Raw genomic sequence first — 14,638 nt, 5'->3', positions numbered from 1 at the left:
ACGAATTGGAGCTTTAAATTGCATTGTATTTCTGTTATTCTTAAAATTTTTATTCACAGATGACGAGTGTGTGTGTGTGAAATATTATGGGACTTAACTGCTAAGGTCATCCGTCCCTAAGCTTACACACTACTTAACCTAAATTATCCTAAGGACAAACACACACACCCATGTCCGAGGGAGGACTCGAACCTCCGCCGGGACCAGCCGCACAGTCCATGACTGCAGCGCCATAGAACGCTCAGCTAATCCCGCGCGGCTATGACGAGTAAATTTTGTTATTTGTGCAAGTGAGTAACTTTCGAATAATATTTGTTATTCACAAATAATGTTTAATAACAGCTGCAAAATACGGATAAAGCTAAATGATATAGATCTGTATTCGTTATTTTTCATTTGCATAAGTTCCTCCCAAGTTTGTTGGTAAGTGAAACGCGTCGCCCATGCACACAGTGCAGATTAGCAGCCTATGTGCTAGTGAGTGCAGGCCCATGAATTCCGCATTGCTGGGAACAAGCGTGTATACGTTCGCTCACGCGACTGTCATTGGCATCGGTAATCTTCGGCAATTTCCGCCAACGTTCACGAAGCGTACGTGCACTCATACTCGCGCACCAAATGCGTGTGCGGCCACGCGGATAGGCCACACGCTTGCAGATCTGCGTTAGGGACTACTCTCGGCTTGTTAAATCAAAAATGTCCTCTCTCGCTCTCCCATCCGGTCTCGTTTACCTTGAAACGTGGGCCTCAACACACGAAAACAGAAATTTGGATTTAACATTCTGAGGACGACAGTGTCATTAGATACGGAGCAGAAACTAGGATTTAACATCAATGGGAAAGAAAAGTGGCTGTGGCTTGCTTGAAAGGATGGATCACAACATTTTCGTTTGCGACTTAGGGACAGTAAATAATTCCTAAACCTGAATTTATAAAAAAAAAAACTAAACGCCTCCGGAACAGGCCATGAAGGCCCAACGCTACCGACCGGCCGCCGTGTCATCTTCAGCCCAAAGAATGCGGATATGGAGGGGCATGTGGTCAGCATACCGCTCTACCGGCCGTATGCCAGTTTCCGAGACCGGAGCGCTACTTCTCAATCAAGAAGCTCCTCAGTTTGCCACACAAGGGCTGAGTGCAGCCCGCTTGCCAACAGCGCTCGGCAGACCGGATGGTCACCCATCCAAGTGCTAGCCCAGCCCGACGGCGCTTAACTTTGGTGATCTGACGGGGACCGGTGTTACCACTGCGGCAAGGCCGTTGGAAACCTGAATTCATGGAAGATCTGACGGTAGTGTTGAAGACATCCATAAACAGAAAATTCTCAGGGAAATAAAACCTCAATATAAGTAGAATTATTTAAAGATGCTTTAGAATAATTACTCTCATAAGTATCAAATTTTGTAAATACTTGTTTGAAATACAGCAGTGTACCAGAAGATTGGCAGACTGCAGTTGTTACATCATTATTTAAAAAAGTAGTCGCAGGATGTGCGACAGTTATTGATGCATCGATCTTTTTAACTCTTGATACAAGACATAAGCGAAACTAGTGTTGGGTCGTTCTATGTTTTTTACATCTTTGCCTACTGGCTCGATCCGTTTCTGCCTAGTCGCCGGGTGGCGCTTCGGTCGCCTGTTAGTCGAGTCTTTGGTTATAGTTCCATGGAGCAACTAGTTGACCACATCGGCGGGCAGTTGGTCGCAGTTAGGGCGAGAGAGAGAAAACAGGCACATGTGACGTACGGTGGGCTGTTCACGGTGCTTACGGGCGCACGATTATCTAGGTGGTCGGTCAACGGTGGAGTTGTGTTGGTCGGCAACACTTGTGCGTAATGTCTACGCAGCAGATTTACTCTGCATTAAGGAGGAATAGTTGCTGATACGGGTGTTGGAGTGTTGTTCATTTTCTCGTACAGTCTGTTCTGCCCTTTGGGCTTGAGATACTCGTTACTTCATTGACGCATGTTTTCTCGTGTTGGAGTTACTCCCGCTACGCTGGATATTCTGTGGTTTTACATCACTGTGTGTGAAGAGTTGAATTTACCCTTTGGTACCTCTGCTTGAAATTATTTGAGTGTCATATTTTTCTGTTTTAAAATTTATTTTATTACCACGTGTTCAATGTCTGCTCATTTGTCTGTTGCGCCTGAAATTAATTGTCATACGTTCTATGTCAGCATGTGTGTTAGTGACCACTGAGGTCGAAATTAAGTCTTATTTGCATTGGAAGTTTTTGCTTCCTTGACTGATCTAGAGACTATAAAATTTCCTTCGGCTGTGGTAAGCAAACGCCGGCAGGCACAGTGAATCTTGGCTCTTGAGGTCCATAACTCTGGTGAGATTTTGCACCTTTCATTAAAAGTAATATTTTTGTTTCAAATATAATTACTACTGTAGTTGTTTGAGTGTTACCCCTCAAGATTTGCTGTTACTTTTAAGCCATTTAAGTTAACGTGTTTGAGGACCGTGTGATTTTCTGCTTATTACATTAACTTATTGTATTTTACTTTAACATTAACCGGTTAATCTTTTCAGTAATTCTTAGTGTAAAATTCTTGTTGTTTCACGTAAGGTTTGGTTAGGTCTTGGGGCCACGCTCACATTCAGCTTCTTGTGTCTGAGCATTTTTATATGTTCTATCATTATTATGCATAAATTATATCTCTGCTTGTTTGCTCACGGCCTTCCGAACTGTTCGTAGCGTTTGGAGGTGCTGCTCCGGGGTGTTACTTGTATCCACCGGTCCATCGGGCGTAGCCTGTCCGGGTCGGCTGTGTACGTTCTCGCGGGCGGCGCACCGATTACCGTCTCACCATAGCCTCTGAGACGTCACGGCCTCACATCTACATCTACGTGATTGCTCTGCTATTCACAATAAAGTCCCTGACAGAGGGATTAATGAACCACTTTCAAGCTGTCCCTCTACCGTTCCACTCTCGAACGGCGCACGGGGAAAACGAACACTTAAATTTTTCTGTGCGAGCCCTGATTTTTCTTATTTTATCATGATGATCATTTCTCCCTACGTAGGTGGTTGCCAACAGAATGTTGTCGCAATCGGAGGAAAAACCTGGTTATTTAAATTTCATGGTAAGATTCCGTCGCAACGAAAAACGCGTATGTTTTGATGACTGCCACTCCTATTCACGTATCATATCTGTGGCACTATCTCCTTTCTTTGTACTTTTTCGATGTCATCTGTCAGCTCCACTTGATGCGGATCCCACGCCGCACAGCAATACTCCAGAACATGGCGGACAAGCGTGGTATAAGCAGTCCATTTAGTAGACCCGTTGCATCTTCTAAGTGTTCTACCATTGACTTACAGTCTTTGGTTTGCTCTACCCACAACATTATCAATGTGATCGTTCCAATTTAGGTTATTTGTAATTGTAATCCCTAAGTATTTAGTTGAATTTACAGCTTTCAGATTTGCGTGGCTTATCGAGTAATCGAAATTTAGTGGATTTCTTTTAGTACTCATGTGAATAACTTGGCACTTTTCTTTATTCAGAGTCAATTGCCACTTTTCACACTATACAGGTATTTTATCTAAATCATTTTGCAGTTCGTTTTGGTCATCTGATGACTTTACAAGACGGTAAATGACAGCATCATCTGCAAACAATCTAAAACGGCTACTCGGATTGTTTCTTATCCCGTTAATATAGATCAGGAACAATAAAGGGCCTATAACACTTCCTTAGGGAACGCCGGATATTACTTCTGTTTTATTTGATCACTTTCTGTCTATTACTACGAACTGTGACGGCTCTGACAGGAGATAACGAATACAGTCGCATGACTGAGGCGATATTTCATAGGCACGCAGTTTGGTAATAAGACGCTTGTGAGGAACGGTGTCGAAAGCCTTCTGGAAATCTAAAAATATTGAAACAATTTGATACCCCTGTCGATAGCACTCATTACTTAGTGAGGATAAAGAGCTTGTTGTATTTCACAAGAACGATGTGTTCAGAATCCGTGCTAACTGTGTCAATAAATCGTTTTCTTCGAGGTACTTCATAATATTCGAATACAGTACATGTTCCAAAATCCTACTGCAAATCGACGTTAGTGATATGGGCCTGTAATTCAGCGGATTACTCCTACTTCCCTTTTTGGGTATTGGTGTGACTTCAGCAAATTTCCAGTCTTTACGTACTGATCTTTCTGTGAGCTAGCGGTTATATATAATTGCTAAATGTGGAGCTATTGTATCCGCATACTCTGAGAGGAATCTGACTCGTATACAATCTGGATCTGAGGCCTTGGCTTTATTGAGCGATTTAAGCTCCTTTGTTACACCGAGGATATCTACTTTTATGTTTCTCATCTTGGTAGTTATTCTTCATTGAAGTTCAGGAATATGTACTTCGTCTTCCTTGATGAAGGAGTATCGGAAAACAGTGTTTAATAACTCTGCTTTAGTGGCACTGTCATCAGTGACTTCACCGTTGTTATCGCGAGGTGAAGGTATTGATTGCTTCTTGCCACTGGTGTGCTTTATGTATGACCAGAGTCTCTTTGGGTTTTCTGCCGGATTTCGAGACAGATTTTCGTTGTGGAAATTATTAAAAGCATCTCACATTGAAGTACGTTCTATATTTCTAACTTCTGCAAAACTTTGCTAGTCTTGGGGATTTTGCGTTCTTTTAAATTTGGCATGCTTTTTTCGCTGCTTCTGCAACAGCGGTCTGACCCGTTTTGTGTACCATGGGGGATCAGTGCCACCACTTATTAATTTATGTGGTATATCTCTCTCAATTGCTGTCGACAGTACCTCTTTGAAATCATTCCACAACGTTTGTGCCCTTACATGATCAGATCGTAAGGAGTGAAGACTGTCTCTTAAAAAGGCGTTAAGAGCATTTTTATCAGCTTTTTTAAAAATAGGTGTACTTTGCGTTTCTTTTTGATGATTGTAGGTGTTACAGTATTGAGCCTAGCAGCTACTGCCTTGTGGTGGTCGCTAATCACTGTCTTCTTCACGACAATCATTATTTGTCTAGGGTCAGGTGTTGCTAAGAGGTCAGGAATGCTTTCGCAACCATTTACGATTCGATTGGGCTCATGAATTAATTGTTCAAAATAATTTTCTGAGAAAGCATTCAGTACAATTTCGGATGACGTTTTATGCCTGCCGCCGGCTTTAAACGTATAATTTTTCCAGCATATCGAGGGTGGATTGAAGTCAGCACCGACTATAATTGTGTAGGTGGGATACCTATTTGAAATGAGACTGAAGTTTTCTTTGAACCGTTCAGCAACTATATCTTCTGAGTCGGTGGTCGGTAAAACGATCCAATTAATAGTTTAGTCCGATTGTCAGGTATAACCTCTACCCATGCTATTTCGCAGGAACTATCTACTTCAATTACACTACAAGGCAAACTACTTCTGACAGCAATAAATACACCACCACCACTGTTAGATCGTTAGAAAAAATTTCGTCTGAACATATTTTCGGCTTTAGCCAGCTTTCTTTACCTATAAATACTTGAGCTTCAGTGATTTCTATTAGGACTTGGAGCTCTGGTTCTTTCCCAACACAGCTATGACAATTTACAACTACAATACCGATCGTTTCTACAATTACCTTACTATGTTTTACCTGCACCCTTTTAGACGGACGCCCTTTCTGTGGTTCCCTGAAACCCTCTAACCTAAAAAACCACCCACTCCCTTCCACATAGCCACCGCTACCCGTGTAGCCACTTCCTGTGTGTAGTGCACTCCTGAGCTATTAGGCGGAACCCGGAAACCCAACAGCCGATGGCGGAAGTCAAGGAATCTGCAGCCTACACGCTCACAGGACCGCCTGAGCCTCTGATTCAGACCCTCCACTCGGCTCTGTACCAAAGGGTCTCAGTCGGTTCTATCGACGATGCTGCGGATGGTGAGCTCCACCTTAATATCGGAAGCAAGACAGTGTTTACCATTTCCAGTAGACACCCGAAACCAGAGAGAATCTGCTCCGATCCAATGCGATACACGTCATTGGTGCCGACATGAATCACCACCTGCAGTTGGCTGCACCCAGTACTCTTCATGGAATCTGGAAGCACCCTTTCCACATCCGATATGAGTCCCCCCAGTATGCACATGGAGTGCACACTGGCTTCCTTCCCCTCCTTGGCAGCCATGTTCCTAAGTGACCCTATCATGCATGGAACTTTGGATCTCCCAACTTCCAGCAAACCCATCCTCTGTAAATGCCCAGACCTTGCAGGTCGAGAAGCTTCCTCTGGAACAGGGTAGACGACTGTATCTGGCTTAGAGACATCGTCAGCCACAGACAAAGCCTGAAACCTGTTCGTCAAACGAACTGGGAAGGCCCTACGATCGGCCCATCGGCAAGTTTTTCGCTGCCTGTCAGACTCTGGAATAATATCCCACTCGACCACAGATGAGGGGTAAACCTCAGTCCACACAGTACCCAGAGTGGCCACAGCAGTGGACCATTCAGGGGACACGTAGGAAGAGCTCCCTTGCATCCCCGCGTCTGACCCTCCCCCCCTCCCCCCCACAGTGATGCCCCTTGGCAGCAGCCTCAAGCTGTATAACAGAAGCCAACGCAGCCTGGAGCTGTGAGCGAAGGGTCACCAACTCAGCTCGCATTTGTACACAGCAATCACAGTTCCTATCCATTACTGCAGTCGCTCCTGTTTGAAGCTTGTAAAAATATGTAACAAATGAACGGTGTACTCGGCTTATTAACAGCAGGAATTCTAAGTGCTCTCTCACTGATGGTGTAACCATCACTGAACTACACTAAGAAAAACAAACAAAAGACTATACAATACGAGGGTCGATAACAATGGCGGTACTGTAAGCTACGCTGTTATTAAAATAAAAATAAAAAGTTGTGCCTAGTAAGCACTTGAACATGCAAGAAATTACAAAAATAATCTAGTAACTACACAGGTAGCCAGCCAGTGTGGCCTAGCGGTTCTAGGCGCTACAGTCTGGAACCGCGTGACCGCTACGGTCGCAGGTTCGAATCCTGCCTCGGGCATGGATGTATGTGATGTCCTTAGGTTAGTTAGGTTTAAGTGGGTCTAAGTTCTAGGGGACTGATGACCTCAGAAGTTAAGTCCCATAGTGCTCAGAGCCAGCCAACTACACAAGTATCTATAAATAAGCTGCTCCTGTTCGAAGCTCGTAAAATATATATAACAAAGGAATGGTGTATTCGCCTTATTAGCAGCAGGAACACTAGGTGCTCTGTCTCCGATGGTCTCCCAACTGGGAATCGTACCCGGGACCCCCCACTGCAGTCAGCTGAGCTGAACACTTACCCATCAAACAATATTAGATTTCATTCCTCGTGTGGGTTTCAGTTGGACGAGCCCAGTCCCAGGATGACTAGCAAGGTTACAAGTTGGCAAGGTGACAAGTGGTGATGACTTAATAGATGTAGCTTCTTCATTTCGGACTTACGTCCTATAAGCTGGAGGTGAGTACAAGAGGTAACTTACGTTTTGGGTTGAGATCCTTGATAGCGGTCAGCATCAAAACGTGTCTCTTTCCACTCATCACGTGAATAGAAGGATGATTCCTTGTCAGCAGTTAAAGTTTCATGTTCTTACTTGGCACATAGGACAAAATGAATTATAATTAGACAGTAAAATATAATTTTTAAAGGAAAATTCGAGATACTAACAAAATTTGGCGTGCAATCATTTTAGTTCTCAAGGGATATGTTAAATAGGCTTGGAGATTTACTTCACAAGTTTCCACAGGGGAGTGTGAGCAGCAGAATACGTATTTTGAATGTGAAAAAATTTTTCCTCAGCTACTGGGCTACTTTTAGCTTCGCTGCCTACAGTGTAGTAAGAAATCCCGTTTTCATCTCAACCAAATGCGTGTAACAGCTTAAGATTGCGAGATATTTGAGTTTTGAAGCACCCATCGTGATACTGATATGACAACAGTGCTCCTCACACGAACTGCAAGGTGAATACAACGTAATTTCCACGTGAGTGCTCGGGGAGGAGAATCAAGACCGAGCATATGCCTTTCCGTGATTGGTGAAATACAATGACAAACATCAGCGATTGCATTTTGGTGGAGAGCCTAGTGACAAGTATGTGGATCCACGAACAGAAGCTCAACAACGAAAATATGGTACATATAATGGGAAACTTTAATGTAGGGGTCGGTATAGCCGTCAGACTTTTATTACGTGTGAGCAGAAATCCTTTCGCTGCTCTGATCTGCTCCGGTCGATCAACAACCCGAAGGGCAACTTGTGTTGAAGTTAGTGCGTCAGTGAAGCGACCAGCCTACAAGTCGAACAGAAAGCGTGCTGTAGAAGTAGCACTTAAAATTAGGACAGTGCAGTTCCACATGAAAACGACCACTTGCAGCTGCTCAAGTAGACGAGTAGGACATGGATGCATACAGAACTTTGCGGATAGAGGTTGGTTATAATTAAAGAGTAGCTACTCACAGAGGTCCAGTGTGGGCGTAATTATCAAGCGCCAGCGAAAATAATCTAATGCGTTAATGCAGAACCAATTAATACTGGAAAAAAATTGGTTCCAGTTTTGGCCACCACGTGTAAACCTGGCGGCGTGAATGCGAAAAGGACGTGTAGAAATGTTTTTGTGGTGTCTTACCCACACGTCGCTAATAGGGTGCCTACAGGATGCAGCGTTCTCGGAACGCTGTACAACAATTCAATCAAATAACATTAGTAGTTTTATTTCCAGGAGGCAAATTGACAATACTTGACGATAGCAAATGTCGCCAGCGGGAGGCTAATGAAAACATACAGTCTGATAGCGAAACACTAAACACGTTGCAGACTCGGGCCGATCTAAGCAGCCGAGGCTAGCAGGAGCTGCGTATACATTCACTTGCTGCAGGTGGCGCGCTCCTGGTGCGGCGCGGTCCTATTCCGCGCACCATTGGCCGCCCTTTCTTCACAGTCTTTTCCGCTCTTGCGAGCCGCCTCTTCGTTCCAGCGAACACTCCTCCCTCCTCCCCCCCCCCCTTAAAACGACGGACCGTCGTCGTGTATGGAGAGCGACAAAGGCGGGAGATGCAGGAGGGTGGACGCTCTGATGGGCAAGAAGCCGAAGCTGTAGGGGACGACAAGCTTCTGGCCGTACCCCGCCATCCGTCCTGCGCTCTGGAGGAAACGTCCCCTGGGAAACGACTAGAAAGGTACGCGTCCACCCCCTGCTGCCATGAACCAGATGAAAAAGGCAGCGACAGCTGTGGCGCGGGCGAGGCCATCTCCAATAGTAGGACAAGATGAGGAGGAAGAGGCGAAGGCTCCGTCTCCATCGGGTCGTCCTGCGGTGTTGTGCTGGCACCCTCCGGCGGCTGCTGCAGCCACGCTGTCCTCTGGACCCGTGAATCTGGGGGAAGAAAGACTGAAAGTTCTTCGTGAACGTGACAGAGCCGAAGTTGATTTTGATGGCGGCGCTTGCAAACCGTCTGGACCCGAAACAAGGTCATGCAAGCGCCTAGTCGACGGACGATTTTGACTCGCACCCTCCGTCTGGTGCCGCTAAAAACCCTGTAAAAGACAATAACATGCGGCGCGAACCGATAGTTGTGGCCTTCCTGAGGCGCCGGATGCTGAGGCGGGTGGAGCAGGTGGAGCAGGTGGAGCAGTGTGCGATGGCGGCAACCGTGAAGCAATTCCGCCGGCGATGGTCCACCTCGTGGGTACGAACGATACGAGGCGAGGAACAGTTGCAACGTGAATTGGGGTCCGTTGACTGACACTATTACTTCAGGTAAACCTTCCAGGCAAAAAACCGATGACAACACCTGAATTGTGCTACGGGATGTTGTCGAGCTCATGGGCACAGCAAAAGAAACTTGCTATGTGAGTGAACCGTAATTAACCAGCGAGTGTTCCAAAAGGGGCCCGCAAAGTCTATGTGCATACCTTGCCAAGGGGATTGCGACTTAGGCCAATAAGAGACCTCTTGTGGCGGAGCGGACTGATTTTCCGCACACGCGTGACACTGCAACGTCATATGTTCTATTTTGGCATCCATGCCCTGCTGAGTGCGGTGTCGACGCGCTAACTGTTTCGTACGAACAATTCCCTACTATCCTCGGTGAAGTAACTGCAACACTTCTTTTTGCAAAACTATAGGGATCAATACACGTGACTGTCCAATGTCAGTTTGAACAAAATCACACTTTTTTTGGACAGCGAGGCTATGCCGACGTGCAAAGTATCGACGCACAACAGAGTTCTAAATGTCATTCAATGAGTGAGGCCAAGATGTGCGAATATAATTGAGCAAAATGTTCAAATCGGTATCAGCTTCCTTGGACTTGTAATTTTCTCATAGATCAACGGGAAAGATTGAAGCAATTAAGAATCTTGAGCATCGATATGACAACAGGATTCAACAGAAGCGTCAAAGTCCGTGTCAGGGCCAATCGGAAGACGAGAAAGTGCCTCCGCATTACCATGTTGAGCTGTCGGACGATACACAATCTCGTACTGGTATTGAGACAACAACAAAGCCCATCATTGCAATTTTTGGGCAGTTCGTACAGGAACCGGTTTCGTCGGATGGAACAAGGACTGCAGAGGCTTGTGATCCATTACTAAGTAGAATTTTCTTCCATACAAATAGTGGTGGAATTTGGTGACACCATACAAAATAGCCAAAGTCCCTTTTTCGATTTGTGAATAGTTGCACTGAGCTTTGGATATCACTTTTGTTGCGAAAGCACTGCAACGATGCCGTAAGAGGAAGCGTCAACTTGCAGTCCAACCGGTTTTTCAGGATCTAAGTGAACTAAGCATCGATCGCTGAGCAATGCATCCTTTTTCAGTTTTCGAAAGTTTTTTGAAGTTTTTGGAAATTACTTTGCACTCATCTGTCCAAACAAAGGGTACAATTCTTGCGACGCAAACGATACAATGGAGCTGGGATTTGTGCAGCATTCGATATTGACCGAGTATAATAGTTCATTTTTTCTAAAACTGACTGCAATTCTGTGATATTACGAGAAACTGGGAAGTCTCGTATGGCTGGACCGAGCGAGGTGGCGCAGTGGTTAGACACTGGACTCGCATTCGGGAGGACGACGGTTCAATCCCGCGTCCGGCCATCCTGATTTAGGTTTTCCGTGATTTTCCTAAATCACTCCAGGCAAATGCCGGGATGGTTCCTCTGAAAGGGCACGGCCGACTTCCTTCCCCATCCTTCCCTAATCCGATGAGACCGATGACCACGCTGTCTGGTCTCCTTCCCCAAAACCAACCAACCAACCTCGTATGGCTAATAAATGCGACTGCAGAGGATGTTCACCTTGACTCTTTATGACATGACCAAGATACTGCAACTCAGGTTTAAAAAAATCACTTGTCCAGCCGATGCGTTAGTCCTGCATCAGATAACACACGAAACAAAGCATGTAAATTTGCAATATGTTCTTCAGGTATACGACCTGCTACTACAGTATCGTCCGAATAGTTTGAACAATTTAGCACTTGTGCAGTCAGCTGTTCCAAATACCGTTGGAAAATGGCGTGCGCGGAAGTGCTGCCAAAAGGCAAACGCAAAAACTGAAACAAGTCCAAGTGAGTATTCACTACATACACTCCTTGAGATTCTTCATCGAGCGGTATTTGAAGATATGCGTCGTGCAAATCAATTTTTGAAAAATAGCGTATAGCACCTAATTTATCCATGAGACCTTCTGGATGTGGAAATGAATAAGTATCAATGACTATTTGTGGGTTGACTGTAGACTTAAAGTCAAACAGAGGCGAATGCGACCTGAAAGTTTGGGGAGCAAAAGCATTGGGCGTGCCCATTGACTAGCTGAGATGGGCGCAATAATTCTGCTATATTGCAATTCTTGAAGTTCAGCAACGACTTTGTCTCTTAATGCTATGGGAACAGTTCTGGCCCGTCAAAATTTAGGATGAGCATTGTCTTTCAGCGTAATATGTGCAACAAAATTGTTAGCTTTGCCTAAACCTTCAGAAAAAGAGTTCCAGGAATTCTACAGTGTGTTTTGCATTGAATGCAGACACTGACAACACATTGTCCTGAATGTTAAAGCCAAACTAGTCAAAAGAATCAAGACCAAATATGTTCTCACACTCGCGTGATTGTAGCACTTAAAATGTTACTGTTCGCGCAGTAGGTATGGTAGGCAAAGTACATGTTCCGAGAACGGGAATGTCTTGCCCGTTATAAACCGTCAGTTGCATGCTAGATGCAGACAATCGTGGGGAGCCTAACAGTTCATATGTGTGACCATTGAGGAATGTGACGGAGGCACCGGTGTCCAATTGAAATTTCACACGTTTTCCACAAATAAGTAAATGAACCGAAAGTTTGCTTGACGTATCACTGACGAAACTGCACGTTGATAGTTTCAGACTTGGAATATACCGCATTAATGACATGGGCCTTGTGACAAGAGTTTCGTGAGTGGGCTGAATTCTTATGTTTGTTCCGTCGCAAACATACAGATGGCACGTGTCCTTTCCCACCACAAGCGTAACATTGAGCTTGTCGGGAGGGGCAGTCTTGGCGATTGTGCCGTGTATAACAGCGAGGGCAAGGCAATTTTGTTCGCCTGTGTAGCCGCGTGTTTTGCGAACTGCCGTCGTGGCGTGGACAGGTGTTGTTTACTTGGGGTGGCTAGCGTATGCCGCCGGTGCGGAATGGGGCAATCACAAATAAGGGACTCAACCCAAGAAATAGCTGGCTGCTCAAATGTATGAGCCGACAAGGCACCGAAATCCTATTGACCTAATATTTGCACTACCTGCTGAAATGATGGATCGGACTGTTTCAAAATTTGTTCTCTGATTTTGACATTAGGTACATTGTACATGATCGCATCACGCAACATAATGTCTGAACATAAAGCAACGCAAGAACATTTAAATTTGCATTTTCTTGTCATACCCCGCAAATCTCTTACCCACTCGCGATGTGTTTGTTCTGACCGTTTTTTTTTCAATTAAAGAATTGATATCTAGCTGCTACCACATTCACTTGTTGGTCATAACAGTTTGTTAGTATAGTAGTAGTAGTAATTAAGTTCACTCGGAGTGGCGTTCGGAATAAGTATGTTGATGAGGCGAACACTTCGCATCCTACCGTTGATAATAGATAATGAAGTTTCACAGTGCCTGGAACGTCGTGGACCAGTAAATGTGCCGGCAACCACTGGAGCCATTCTTCTTTTTGTTCACTAAACTTTCGGGAAGGTGGTATAGCAGCTATAGTCGGCGGTGCTGGTCCTGGGGGGCGCGCTGCGTTGACGAGTAGCTGCTGCACTGTGTTGAGAAGAGTCGACATCTGGTTTGTCTGAAACTGAAATAACTGCATTAGCTGTGTGGCATCTAACGCTTGCGGCATCGACGCCTGAGCAGGGCGTGGGACAGATTGGGGTGGGGGGATTTTCGCCGCTCAGGGGCTGGAGTTCATGTCATTTGCACTCAACGTACAAACTTTATTTATCAACACACAGTATTACAACAAGGATGCAAAACACTCAAAACTTTAATAGACTTCCTCTGATTAACTTTAGATCGGCTGAAGGCCACATTCAAAATCCAAGACGGCTTAAGCAAAATTGAAATACAAGGTTCTTCTGGAGGTTTCACCCAAGAATATTTTCTAAATCTTCAATCTAATAGGTTGAAGGCCTTAGCAATATAATTTTAATGGAACTAGGCTGGAGGTTGCATATTAAGCAATAAGAGGTGTTTCAATCAAAAGGCAGGAAGCCTTATCTTAAAACATTTCATGCGAATTGGGCTGAGGGCCCTATTCAAAGGCATAAAAATCTTATGCCTTAAGGGAAAGAGAAGAAGATTAATTTAAGAGATATTAAAACTCGGCTGAATGCCGCTCACCAACAAATAGTTTAACGGTTAAGCAATAGAAGAGATTCAGTTTAAAAGGGCAGAAGGCCCTATCTTAAAACATTTGATATAAAATAAAGAATAACAATCTCTTGCCTTAAAGGGCAAGACTAGGACATTAATTTAAGAGATATTAATACTCGGCTGAAGGCCACATATCAACCAAATATGTTTAACGGCTTAAGGCCTAGAAAGAGTTTCAATCTAAAGGCAGAAGGCCTTATCTTAAAACCTCTCCCGTGAAATTCGGATGAAGGTCCAATATAAAAATATAACAATCTCATGCCTTAAGGGCAAGATGGTTCAAATGGCTCTAAGCACTATGGGACTTAACATCTGAGGTCATCAGTCCCCTAGACTTAGAACTCCTTAAACCTAACTAACCTACGCACATCACACACATCCATTCCCGAGGCAGGATTCGAACCTGCGACCGTAGCAGCAGCGTGGTTCCAGACTGAAGCGCCTAGAACCACTCGGCCACAGCGGCCGGCTAAGGGCAAGACAAGAACATTAATTTAAGAGATACTGATGCTCAGCTGAACGCCACACATCAACCAAATCACTCCCGCTCCACGCAGCCAGCAAAACGACCACAAGATTTCAATACACGACACACAGAATATTGGCGCCCACAACTACCAACAACATCTCAGCTGTCGAACAACATGATGAGGAAAATACAATGCCTAAAATTACGACCACGGCAGGTAACCGGAAGGTCGACGGCCACAAGACAGAAGATACCGCTGGTGG

The 14,638-nt window shown here is 44.9% G+C and overlaps 1 pseudogene; it reads right to left on the bottom strand.

Moving 5' to 3' along the window:
* Window positions 1-1,147: 1,147 nt before the first annotated feature.
* On the bottom strand, window positions 1,148-1,265 carry LOC126208732 (5S ribosomal RNA; annotated as a pseudogene).
* Window positions 1,266-14,638: the final 13,373 nt, after the last annotated feature.

The sequence above is a fragment of the Schistocerca nitens genome, chromosome 1, assembly GCF_023898315.1.
Source record: "Schistocerca nitens isolate TAMUIC-IGC-003100 chromosome 1, iqSchNite1.1, whole genome shotgun sequence".
NCBI lineage: Eukaryota > Metazoa > Arthropoda > Insecta > Orthoptera > Acrididae > Schistocerca > Schistocerca nitens.
Note: the sequence above shows the minus strand (reverse complement) of the source record. Positions and strands in the feature narration are given on the sequence as shown.